The sequence below is a fragment of the Trichosurus vulpecula genome, chromosome 3 (assembly GCF_011100635.1).
Source record: "Trichosurus vulpecula isolate mTriVul1 chromosome 3, mTriVul1.pri, whole genome shotgun sequence".
In the NCBI taxonomy this organism is placed as follows: domain Eukaryota; kingdom Metazoa; phylum Chordata; class Mammalia; order Diprotodontia; family Phalangeridae; genus Trichosurus; species Trichosurus vulpecula.
In genome coordinates, this window is record NC_050575.1 from 258,213,626 (window position 1) to 258,226,456 (window position 12,831).

Consider the following 12,831-nt stretch of genomic DNA (forward strand, 5'->3'; position numbering starts at 1 on the left):
ATACCACTTCTTGGGCTGTATCCTAAAGAGATCACACAAGGGGGAAAGGGACCCATATATACAAAAATATTTATAGCAGCTCTTTTTGTGGTAGCAAAGAATTGGAAATCAAGGGGAGGCCCATCAAATGGGGAATGGCTAAACAAGTTGTGGTATATGAGTGTAATGGAATACTATTGTGCTATGAAAAATGGCAAAGATATGGATTACTTTATAACCTGGAAAGAACTACATGATATGATGCTGAGTGAGAGAAGCACAACCAGGAGAGCATTGTACACAACCACAAATATATTGATTCTGTGGTGACTAACTTTCAATGACTTGGCTCTTCTCAGCAATACAAAGTTCAAAGACAGCCCCCCCCCCCCCCCATGATGGAAAGGGCTATCCACATCCAAATAAAGAACTATGGAGTCTGAATGCAGATTGAAGAAAACTATCTGATCTCTTTTTTTCAATATCTTTTTTTTCAAATTTTGTTTCTTCTTTCTCATGATTCATTCCATTGATCATGGTTCTTCTTTAGACTCAACTATTATGTAAATATATTTAATGCAAAAGTATACATAAAACACATATAAGAATCCATACCATCTTGGGGGGAGTGGCAAGAGAAGGGAGGGGAAGAAAATTTGGAACTAAAAAACTTGTGGAACTGAGTGTTGTAAACTAAAAATAAAAAAAAATCTAAAAAAAGAAAGAAGCAAGGGTGTGAATAGAATTTTAGAAAAGTTAGATATGGTGGATGTCAAGAGAAAATTGAATGGGAATATAAAGGAATCAACCTTTTACTTGGTAGTACATGGAACCTACACAAAAATTGATTGTGTACTAGGTCATAAAATTCTTACAATGCAATGGAGAATAGCAGAAATATTGTGAATCCTTTTCAGATAACAATGCAATAAAAATTCCCTGTAATAAAGGGCAACAGAAAAATAGACTAAACATTAATTGGAAATTAAATAATCAAATCCTAAAAAAATGAGTGGGTCAAACAAGAAATTACAGAAATAGTAACTTCATCTAAGGGAATGACAATTGTGAGACAACATACCAAAACTTATGGGATGCAGCCAAGGCAGTTCTTAGGGGAAATTTTATATCTCTAAATGCGTACATGAATAAAATAGAGAAAGAGGAGATCTATGAATTGGGCATGCAACTAAAAAAGCCAGAAAAAGAACAAATTACAAATCCCAAATTAAATACCATATTGGAAATTCTGAAAATTAGAGAGATTAAAAAATTGAAATTAATAAAATTATTGAATTAATCAATAAAAGTAAGAGCTGGTTTTATAAAAAATAAAATTGATAAATCTTTGGTTATTTTGATTTTAAAAAGGCAAGACTAAAACCAAATTGCCCATATCAAAAATCAAAAAGGGAATTCACCACCAATGATGAGGAAATTAAAACAATGATTTGGAGCTATTTTGACCAACTGTATGACAATAAATGTGACAATCTAGCTGAAATGGAAGAATAGTTATAAAAATATAAATTGCCCAGACTAACAGAAGATGGAATAAAAATACTTAAATAACCCCATTTCAGAAAAAGAAATTCAACAAGCCATCAATGATCTCCCTAAGAAAACAATCTCTAGGGCCATATGGATTTATAAAGAATTATACCAAACAAATAACAATTAATTCTAGTACTATATAAACTCTTTGGAAAAATATGTGAAGAAAGAGTCATACTATTTTTTTATGATACAAATAGGGTGCTGATACTTATATTGGGAAGAGCCAAAATAGAGAAAGAAAAAAATAGACCAATTTCCCTAATGAATACAGATGCAAAAATTTTAAATTAAATGTCAGCAAAGAGATTACAGACTTTTTGTAAGGATAATACACTATGAGCAGGTTGGATTTATACCAAGAATGCAGGGCTGATTCAGTAATAGGAAAACACAATTGCATAATTGCCCATATCAATAACTAAATTAACAGAAACCATATGATTACCTCAATAGGTGTAGAAGAAACTTTTGACAAAATAAAGAACCTATTCCTATTAAAAACACTAGGGAGCATAGGAACAAATGGAGTCTCTCTTAATATTATAAATAGCATCTATGGAAAACCATCACCAAGCATTTTATGTAATAGGGATAAGCCAGAAGCATTTCCAATAAGATCAGGGGTGAAACAAGGATGACCATTATCAGCACTGCAGTTCAATATTTTACTAGAAATGTTAGCTTTATCAATAAGAGAACAAAAAGAAATTGGAGGAATTAGAATAAGAAAAAAACTAAGCTATCCCTCTTTGCAGGTGATATGATGGTACACTTAGAGAAACCTAAAGAATCAAATAAAACATACTTAAAATAATAAACAAATTTGGCAAAGTTGCAGGATATAAAATAAACTCATATAAATAATTGACATTTCTATGTATTACTAACAAAACCCAGCAGCAAGAGATAGAAAGAGAAATTTCATTTAAAGTGCCTGCAGAAAACATAAAATATTTGGAAGTCTACCTTCCAAGAGAAACCCAGGAATTATATGGATACAATTAGAAAACAGTTTTGACACAAATAAAGTCAGATTTGAATTATTGGAAAAAACCTTAGTTGCTCATGGGTAGGCTAGGCCAATATAAAAACAATATGATTCTTCCTAAACTAATTTATTTATTGCCATACTATTCAAACTACCAAAAATTATTTTAAAGAGTTAGAAAAAAATAAAATTCACCTGGAAGAACCAGAATATCAAGGGAAATAATGGAAATAAATGCAGGGAAAGTGGGCTTAGCAGTACCAGATCTAATAGTGCATTAAAAAGCAGTAATCTTCAAAAACTACTTGGCACTGGCTTAAGGGAGTGGTAGATCAATGGAATACATTAGGTACAGAAGACACAGTAGTCAACGAATACAGTAATCTACTGTTTGATAAACCCCAAAACTCCAACTTCTGGGATAAGAACTCATTATTTAACAAAAACTGTTGAGAAAACTGGAAAATGGTGTGCCATAAACTAGGCACAGACCAATATCTTACGTCATATACCAAGGTCAAAATGGGTACATGATTTAGACATAATGGGTGAGAGTATAAGCAAATTAGGAGAGAAAAAAATAATTTACCTTTCAGATGGAGATCAGAAGAATTTGTGACCAAACAAGAGATAGAGAATATTATGAAATGCAAAATGGAATATTTTTATTACATTAAGTTAAAATGTTTTGCACAATGTCAAAGAAACCAAGATTTGAAGGGAAGCAGAAAGCTGGGAAATAATTTTTACAGCCAGTGTCTCTAATAAAAGCTTCATTTCTAAAATATATAGAGAACTGAGTCAAATTTATAAGAATCTGAGTCATTCCCCTGTTGATAAATGGTCATAGGATATGACAGCAGTTTTCAGATGAAGAAATTAAAGCTATCTGTAGTCATATGAAAAAATGCTCTAAATCACCATTGAATAGAGAAATGCAAATTGGAACGACTCTGATTTACCACATCACACCTATTAGACTGGCGAATATGACAAAGCAAGAAAATGATCCATGTTGAAGATGTGGGAAAATTGGAACACCAATACATTGTTAGTGGAGTTGTCAATTGATCCAACTGTTCTGGGGAGCAATTTGGAAATATGTCCAAAGTGCAATAAATCGTGCATCACCTGTGACCCAGCAATACTGCTTCTAGGTCTGTACCCAAAAGAGAGCATATAAAAGGGAAAAGGACCCACATCTACAAAAATATTTATAGCACCTCTTTTTTGTGGCCACAAATTGGAAATTGAGAGGATGCCCATCAACTGGGGAATGGCTGAACAAGTTGTGATATATGAATGTAATGGAATACTATTTTTCCATAAAAAATGATGAGCAAGTGAACTTCAGAAACACCTGGAAAGACTTGCATGAACTGATGCTGAGCAAGTGAGTAGAACCAGAACACTGTACACGGTAACAGCAACTTTGTATGATGACCAACTTTGATTGACTTAGCTCTTCTGAGCAATGAGATAATCTAAGACAATTGCAAAAGACTCATGATGGAAAATGCTATCTATATTCAGAGAAAGAACTATAGAGGCTGAAGATAGAAGCATACTATGTTCTCTCTTTTTTTTCTTGTTTGTTCTTTCTCATGGTTTTCCCTTTGGTTCTAATTCTTCTTTACAAAAAAACTAATTTGGAAATATGTTTAATACTATTGTGTATGTATAGTCTGTATAAGATTTCATGCCAACTTGGGGAGGGCAGAGAGGAAGGAGAGTAGAAAATTTAGAACTCAAATTTTTATAAAAATGAACGTTGAAAACTAAAAACAAATAAATAATTAAAAAAGACTTCCATGTCTTCCTACCTCAATGAATTTAGAATATGGTTTACTTCCCCCCCCGCCCCCTCCTCTCCAACTCCTACACTCATTCAGTGGAACTTCAACATATATTTTGATTCTCCCACAATTGTCCTAAGCACTCAGTTTCTCAACCTACTCATTTTCTGTGACTTACTCCTCCATGCTATTTCAGACTCACACAAAGATGGTCACACTCCTCATCTGATTCTAATCTTCTGTCTCCCCTTCCTAAACCCACTTTTTTTCCACACCAAGATCTCCAATCTCTTCACCTCTTAATTCTCTCCCAGACTTTCTCTCCCGCTGCTGTCATTCTCTCCTCTTTTGCCTATCTTGCTCTTTTGGTGAATCAATTCGAATCTGTGCTGTCCTCCTCTCTTGAATCTCTAGGCCCCATATCATATTGTCAAATTCCTTCTGTGAATCCATAGGCTTGAATCACTCCACCATCCACTGTTCTATTACACGTATGTTGTTAAATAAAGATAGAGGAAAATCATATAACTATTCTGATTGGGTCCACTAAATATTTATGTTATACACCCTCAAATAGACCTTCCGTTTTGACAGGCAATATCATAATACCTCATTAACCAATCCACTAACACTCTACACTGTGACTCTCTCAAATCTCTTTATCCTTCCTCAAACCTCTGATAGCTCCTCTCCTCCACCCTCTCAGCTGAGACACTTGCTTTATATTTTATGAAAAAAACTGAGGCTGTTTTCTCTGAGTTCCCTCTTCTTTCCTCTTCGCCATCTTATATCACTAACATGCCTTCTGCCACAAATTCCTTCCGTCCTATCTCACATGATGACACCTTACTCCTTATCAAGACTAAATCCTCTATATGTTCAACAAATACATTCCAACCCATTACTTCCTAGAGAGAGTCCCCTCTGGTATCCCTACTCAATAACTTATTTTTCTTCTCTCCCTGTTTACTGGCTTCTTTCATCTTGCCAACAACATGCAAATATCTTCCCCATCCTTAAAAACTCTAATTTCAGCTTTCCATCTGTATTGGCAACCAAAAATGGGCTCCTTAGCACTTAGTCAACAAGTGCCCTTGACTAGTTTGGCTTTTTCCCCTGAACTGAATGCTGTTTGTATCTTGGACTGGAGTAAGCTTGTCGGCCCCTTCGCCTTGCTTCCCTTGCTTAAGCTGATGGAGGGGGCCTGTGCTTTTCTGGTCGACCCCTTCGCCTTGCTTGGGCAGATTGGGGGGGCCTGTGCTTTCCCCGGCGTGCCTTGCACCCCCGCAGAAGCTGGATGGTTAAAAGCAGCTCCCGTTGGAGCCAGAGGCAGTTACAGCTACAGTTACAGCTACAGTTACAGCTACAGTTACAGCTACAGTTACGGCTACAGTTACAGCTACAGTTACAGTTACAGTTACAGCTACAGTTGCAGTCACAGCCACAGCCACAGCCACAGCTGAAGCAGGAGCTGCCAGTAGCAGAGCTGACCTACGGGAGGAAGCTGAACAAAGACTTCAGGCCAGTGGGTAATCTTATTACCATAGAGGGGGAAGCATGATTTTGCTTTACGCAATCATGCTTCTCTGTAGCCTCCTGGTTACTCTTTCAAGGCGTACTTATTGGGCCTGGAAGCCTTTGATCAATATATCAAAATGGGGTTGCTGGTTCATGGGTTGGTTACTGTGGAGCCTAAATATATGTTTTGATTCTTTTGCCTTCTACTTTGAGAGTTTCTTATATCCGGCGGTTCCGAACGTTTCAGACATGTTTATGATCCTCTTTGAGATTATAAACTCTGCCCTCCTAATACACCATCTGAAAGATGTTTTTATATCTGTTCTGACTTTTCTGTACGAACTCCTTCAAAATGTCATCTGTAATACATGCTTCAACTTTTTCTTCTCTCACTCTTCTTAATAATCCTTACCATCTAACATTGGACTTCATCATTCTCCTGAAATCCCCCTCTCTCACATTACCAATGATTTCTTAATTGATGACCCCCACCTCATTGTTATGCTCTTTTCTCCAAGATTTTGGCATACTACTCTGCCATGGTTCTTCTCCTACCTATCTGATTGCTTCTTCTCAATAACATTTGCTGAATCATCGTCTGGGTCATGCTGTCTCTGTAGGTGTCCAAGAAGGTTCTCTCTTGGGCCTACTCTTCTCCCTTTATGCTATTTTACTTGGTGATCTTATAAACCCAATTTTATTTAATTACTGTCTGCTTATAATTCTCAGATCCATCTAACTACCCCTAATCTCTTTGCTGGCCTCCAGTCTCATATCTCCAACTATCTCTCACCCTCCTTCCTCATTTTTGACCTACCAAGCCTATACATTTTACCCCTGCAGCATCTCTCAAATATATATCCATCTCACCACTAACACTTCCATAATTCTGATATACGTCCTCATCATCTTGTGCTTAGATTATTGTAATAGCCTGCTGTTGGATTAGTCTGCTTCAAGTTTTTCCTAAATTCAATCCGTCCTCTATTCAGCCACTAAAGTGATTTCCTAAAGATTTGGTCTGACTCTATCACACATATCAGTCCTTCCCAGTAAATTCCAATAGCTCCCAATTTCCTCCAGAATCAATTACAAAATGTTCTATCTGGCATTCAAAGTCCTTCATGATTAGCCCCCTTCTTCCTTTCCACTATTTTTTTTTACCTTTCCCTCAGACACATACTCTTTCACCCAGTGGCACAGTGTCTTCTTGCTGTTCTTCACATACAGCCCTCCCTCTACTGACTGCTACTTTTTTTGCTTATTGTTCCCCAATATGCCTGGAATCCTCTCCCTCCTGATCTCTACCTCCTGTCTTTGGCTTTTTTTAAAATTGGGTTCAAGGTCTCCCATCTGTAAGAGGCCTTTATACAAATTCCCTCTTCTACCTCTAAACCTCCTGCTTGGAGGGTCTTCCCTCTGCTTCCTAGAGGACAGATATTTTTTTTAATCCTGTATTAATATCCACAGTCATATTATTTGGCACATAGTAATGATTTAATAAATGTTTCTTGATGTCACTAAAACGCATACAAAAAGAAGAAGAGCAATGTCAAAAGGAAGGTGATTAGACAGGAAGAATAGAGAAAAAAATTGACCATATTTTTGTAGCTGAATATATTTTGATTGTGCAAAGGAAATTTTATTTTATAAATAGTATTTTATTTTTTCCAAATCATTTAAATAAGATTTTGAGTTTCATTTTAAAAGAAAAAGATATAAAAACTTAAATACTAAAGTTAAATACAAAATAAGAATAGAATAAAAAGCATTACCATGTGCACAGGAGAACTGGAGAAGATTCAAAATATACAGAAATAAATTTCCATTTCAAGAAAGCCTATATAATAAATAGTACTCATTGTTTTCAAAGCCGTTCATCTTTTCTTTGCTTCCTTGTAAGTTTTCTGTTGTTCTGCTGTGCAGTTTTTACTTTGTTCTTTTTCTCCCCTTTCCCTCTCTCCCTCAAGAAGGTACAATTAAGTGTGGACACACACACACACACACACATATACATATACACATACACAGATGTATACATATATACATACATATACACATACATACACATATACACATTAGTTGGTTGTTGTCTTTTGTTCTAGAAGAGGACCAAAACATAATTGTGTTAGTCAAGTTTCAATGTGTCTGATTGTGGCTGATCAGACCAATATGATCTCGGAGTGCTCTACCACAGGTTGGGCACACATTTGGGGTGGATACTCTAAATTTGCACATCCTGCATTTCTTTTGAGCTGTTTCAATTATGCTTTGCTCATAGTGCAGAGCACCTTCTCTGATGTGGGAATGCCATGTTAAGTGGTCCTGTAGCAGTGTCTCCCATGTCACACAATCAATTCCAAAATTCTTCAGAGAGGTCTTTAGAGTATCTTTGTATACCTATACATTTACATACATATACTTAGATAACTATAATCATACTCATATATAGACATATATATTAATATACATCTAGGCAAGACCACACCATGCTTATTTGTTCTCTGAGGGTGGATATGAGTCTTTTCATATTTTTTTAAGTCCATCAACTCATCACTTCCTAAACCGTAATACTATTCCACCCTTACGCTGTTTAGTTATTTTTAAATAATCTAAAACAATAATGATTAATATGGCTGACAAACAGTATAGTTTCCCTATTTTTCTCTTATGATTAAACTTCGTTTAGATTTAACTTTGTCTGAGATCATGATTACTATCCTTGTTTTTTGCTCTTATGAATTCTACTCCTGATCTTATTTTTTAATATTCATGTGCATCTTATTTCCTATTCTCCCTGACTCCTCTACTTTAATTCTACCTGCTACCTTGCCCTTCTATTACTTAACCTACCGTGCTTCAAGGATCCCTCCATTATCCTCTCCCCACTCCCAATGCCCTTGGCCTTTTATTTCTTTCTAAATTTAGAAGACTTATATACCCATCTACCCTCTTAATCCCATTCCTGATGAAAGTAGTGTTCCAGAACTACCAGCCCTCCTCCCTCATCTAATTCCTTTGTATCAGTGCTTCCTCTTGGAACTAATTTGTATAAAATAATTACTCTTTTTGCCTATTCTAAACTGTTATACTTTTTAATCATACTCAGGTCTGCCCCAATCTTTCTTATGAACTACCCAATTACTAAAATCTTAGGCATAGGTTTTGCATTTCCTTGTATAAAAGATAAGCAGTCTGTCCTTACTAAGTCCATTATAATTACTTTTTGATATATACATTAAATTTCTCTTGGATCTTATATGTCAAATATATTGCATTCACTTTTTTAAACAAAATCTTTAAAGTCTGACAATTCATTACATGTCATTATTTTTATTCAGAATTATGCTTAATTGTGCTGGGCATGATATTTTCAGCCACAACCACAGTTCTTTTGCCCATTGATATACAGTGTTCCAAGGCTTGCAGTCTTTTAGTGTAGCCATTGCTAGGTTTTCTGTGCTTCTAATTGGGCACCACCATATTTAAATTATTTTTTCCTTGTTGCTAGTCATATTTTATCTTTGAACTGGGGGTTTCAGAATTTGCTTATTATATTCCTCTATGTTTTCTGCATAGAGTCTTTTTCAGATGGTGATCAGTGTGTTTTTTTTAAATTTACTTTCCCCTCTTGTTATAATGCTACAGGATAATTTTCTTTAATTATTTTTAGTATCATTGCATCAAGATTCTATTTCACATTCCCTTCTATTTTTTCATTCTTTATATTTTGTTTTATTATTTCTTAGTCTCTTATAACTTCATTAGCTTCCATTTGACCAATTGCAATTTTCTTTTCTTTAATTTTATTTTTTTATTTAGTTTTCAGCATTGATTTTCACAAGAATATGAATTACAAATTTTCTCCCCATTTCTACCCTACCTCCCGACTCCAAGATGGCATATATTCTGGTTGCCCTGTTCCCCAGTCAGCCCTCCCTTCTGTCACCCCACTCCACTCCCATACCCTTTTCCCTTGCTTTCTTGTAGGGCAAGACAAATTCCTACCCCCCATGGCCTGTGTATCTTATTTTCTAGTTGCATGCATTCTCTCCCCTCTTCCCTTCCCACCCACCCTCCCTAAGAAGTCAAGCAATTCAACATAGGCCACAAGCGTATCAATATGTATAATTCTTCCACAATACTCATGTTGTGAAAGACTAACTATATTTTGTTCCTTCCTAACCTATCCCCCTTTATTAAATTTTCTCCCTTGGCCCTGTCCCCTTTCGAAAATGTTTGTTTTTGATTACCTCCACCCCCTTCTGCCCTCCCTTCTATCATCCACCCCCTTTTTTATCTTCTTCCTCCTTTCCTCCTGTGGGGTAAGATACCCAAATGAGTATGTATGGTAGTCCCTCCTCAGGTCAAATTTGATGAGAACAAGATTCACTCATTCCCCCTCACCTTCCTTCTCTTCTCTTCCTACAGAACTGCTTTTTCTTGCCACTTTTATGTGAGATAATTTACCCCATTCTATCTCTCCCTATTTCCCTCTTTCAATATATTCCTCTCTCATCCTTTAATTTGATTTTATTTCTTTTAGATATCTTCCCTTCATCTTCAACTCACCCTGTGCCCTCTCTCTCTCTCTCTCTCTCTCTCTCTCTCTCTCTCTCTCTCTATATATATATATATATATATATATATATATATATATGTACAGACATACACGCTCACATATACATATATATATACACACACACACACACATATATATATATATATATATATATATATATATATATATGTATATGTATATGCATATTCCCTTCAGCTACACTAATACTGAGGTCTCATGTTTCATACACATCATCTTTCCATGTAGGAATGTAAACAAAAGAGTTCAACTTTAGTAAGTCCCTTGCAATTTCTTTTTTTTGTTCTTTTTCTTGATTACCTTTTCATGCTTCTCTTGATTCTTGTGTTTGAAAGTCAAAGTTTCTATTCAGCTCTGGTCTTTTCACTGAGAAAGCTTGAAAGTTCTCTATTTTATTAAAAGACCATATTTTGCCTTGGAGCATGATACTCAGTTTTGCTGGGTAGGTGATTCTAGGTTTTAATCCTAGCTCCATTGACCTCTGGAATATCGTATTCCAAGCCCTTCGATCTCTTAATGTAGAAGCTGCCAGATCTTGGGTTATTCTGATTGTGTTTCCACAATACTCAAATTGTTTCTTTCTGGCTGCTTGCAGTATTTTCTCCTTGATCTGGGGGCTCTGGAATTTGGCGACAATATTCCTAGGAGATTTCTTTTTGGGATCTATTTGAGGAGGTGATCTGTGGATTCTTTCAATTTCTGTTTTGCCCTGTGGCTCTAGAATATCAGGGCAATTCTCCTTGATAATTTCTAGAAAGATGATATCTAGGCTCTTTTTTTGATCATGGCTTTCAGGTAGTCCAATAATTTTTAAATTATCTCTCCTGGATCTATTTTCCAGGTAAGTGGTTTTTCCAATGAGATATTCACATTGTCTTCCATTTTTTCATTCCTTTCATTCTGTTTTATAATATCTTGATTTCTCATCAAGTCACTAGCTTCCACTTGCTCCAATCTAATTTTTAAGGTAGTATTTTCTTCAGTGGTCTTTTGGACCTCCTTTTCCATTTGGCTAATTCTGCCTTTCAAGGCATTCTTCTCCTCATTGATTTTTGGAGCTCTTTTGCCATTTGAGTTAGTCTATTTTTTAAGATATTGTTTTCATTAGTGTATTTTTCCGTATTTTTTTGGGTCTCCTTTAGCAAGTCATTGACTTGTTTTTCTTGGTTTTCTCATATCATTCTCATTTCTCTTCCCAATTTTTCCTCTACTTCTCTAAGTTGCTTTTCCAAATTCTTTTTGAGCTCTTCCATGGCTTGAGACCAGTTCATGTTTTTCTTGGAGGCTTTTGTTGTAGGCTCTTTGACTTTGTTGATTTCTTCTGGCTGTATGTTTTGGTCTTCTTTGTCACCAAAAAAAGATTCCAGAGTCTGAGACTGAATCTGCGTGTGTTTTCGCTGCCTGGCCATATTTCCAGCCAACTAACTTGGCCCTTGAGTTTTTCAGCGGGGTATGACTGCTTGTAGAGTTAAGAGAAATTTGTTCCAAGCCTGGGGGGATGCACCAGCTCTGCCACACCAGCACTCCTCCTTCCCCAAGAACCCCCAACCCAGACTGGACTTCAATCTTCAGCAGGCTCTTCACTCCTGCTCTGATCTTCCACTTAATTCCTCCCACCAGGTGGGCCTGGGGCCAGAAGCAACTGCAACTGTAGTTCTGTCTCTGCCCCACCTCCTCTGCCCCCAGGGTGGTGGCTGAACCGTGAACTCCTTTTTAAACTCTCTCCCCAGCAGCTTTTCCCACTAACCTTCTCTGTCGTCTTTGGTGTTTGTGGGTTGAGAAGTCTGGTAACTGCTGCAGCTCACTGATTCAGGGCGCTAGGTCATGCTCTCCCAGGCTCCTGGTCTGGTTGGTCTGCACCACCCACACTGGGCCCTGCTCCACTCTGCTCTACTCTGCTCTGCTCTGCTCCCAGCTTTGTGTGGGATAGACCTCACCCAGAGACCATCCAGGCTCTCCTGGGCTAGAGCCCTGCTTCTCTCTGCTATTTTGTGGGTTCTGCAGTTCTAGAATTGGTTCAGAGCCATTTTTTATAGGTTTTTGGAGGGGCTCGGCAGGGAGCTCATGCTAGTCCCTGATTTCCAGCCGCCATCTTGGCTCTGTCCCCGCAATTGCAATTTTCAAGGAGTCATTTTCTTCCTTAAGATTCTGGATCTCCTATTCTACTTGGTTGACTTTCTCTTCATAATCTTCTGGGTTTTTTCTGGGACTGTTCTTATTTTTTAAATTTTTCTTCAATCCCTCTCATTTGATTTTTACAGTCTTTTTAAAAAGTTCTATGAATTCTTTTGGGACAGGTGACAATTTGATGTTATTCTTTGGGATAGGAGAGACTTTTTTTGCTTTGGCATTGTCAACTGAAGATGAACCCTGGTCTTCTCTATTCATTATTT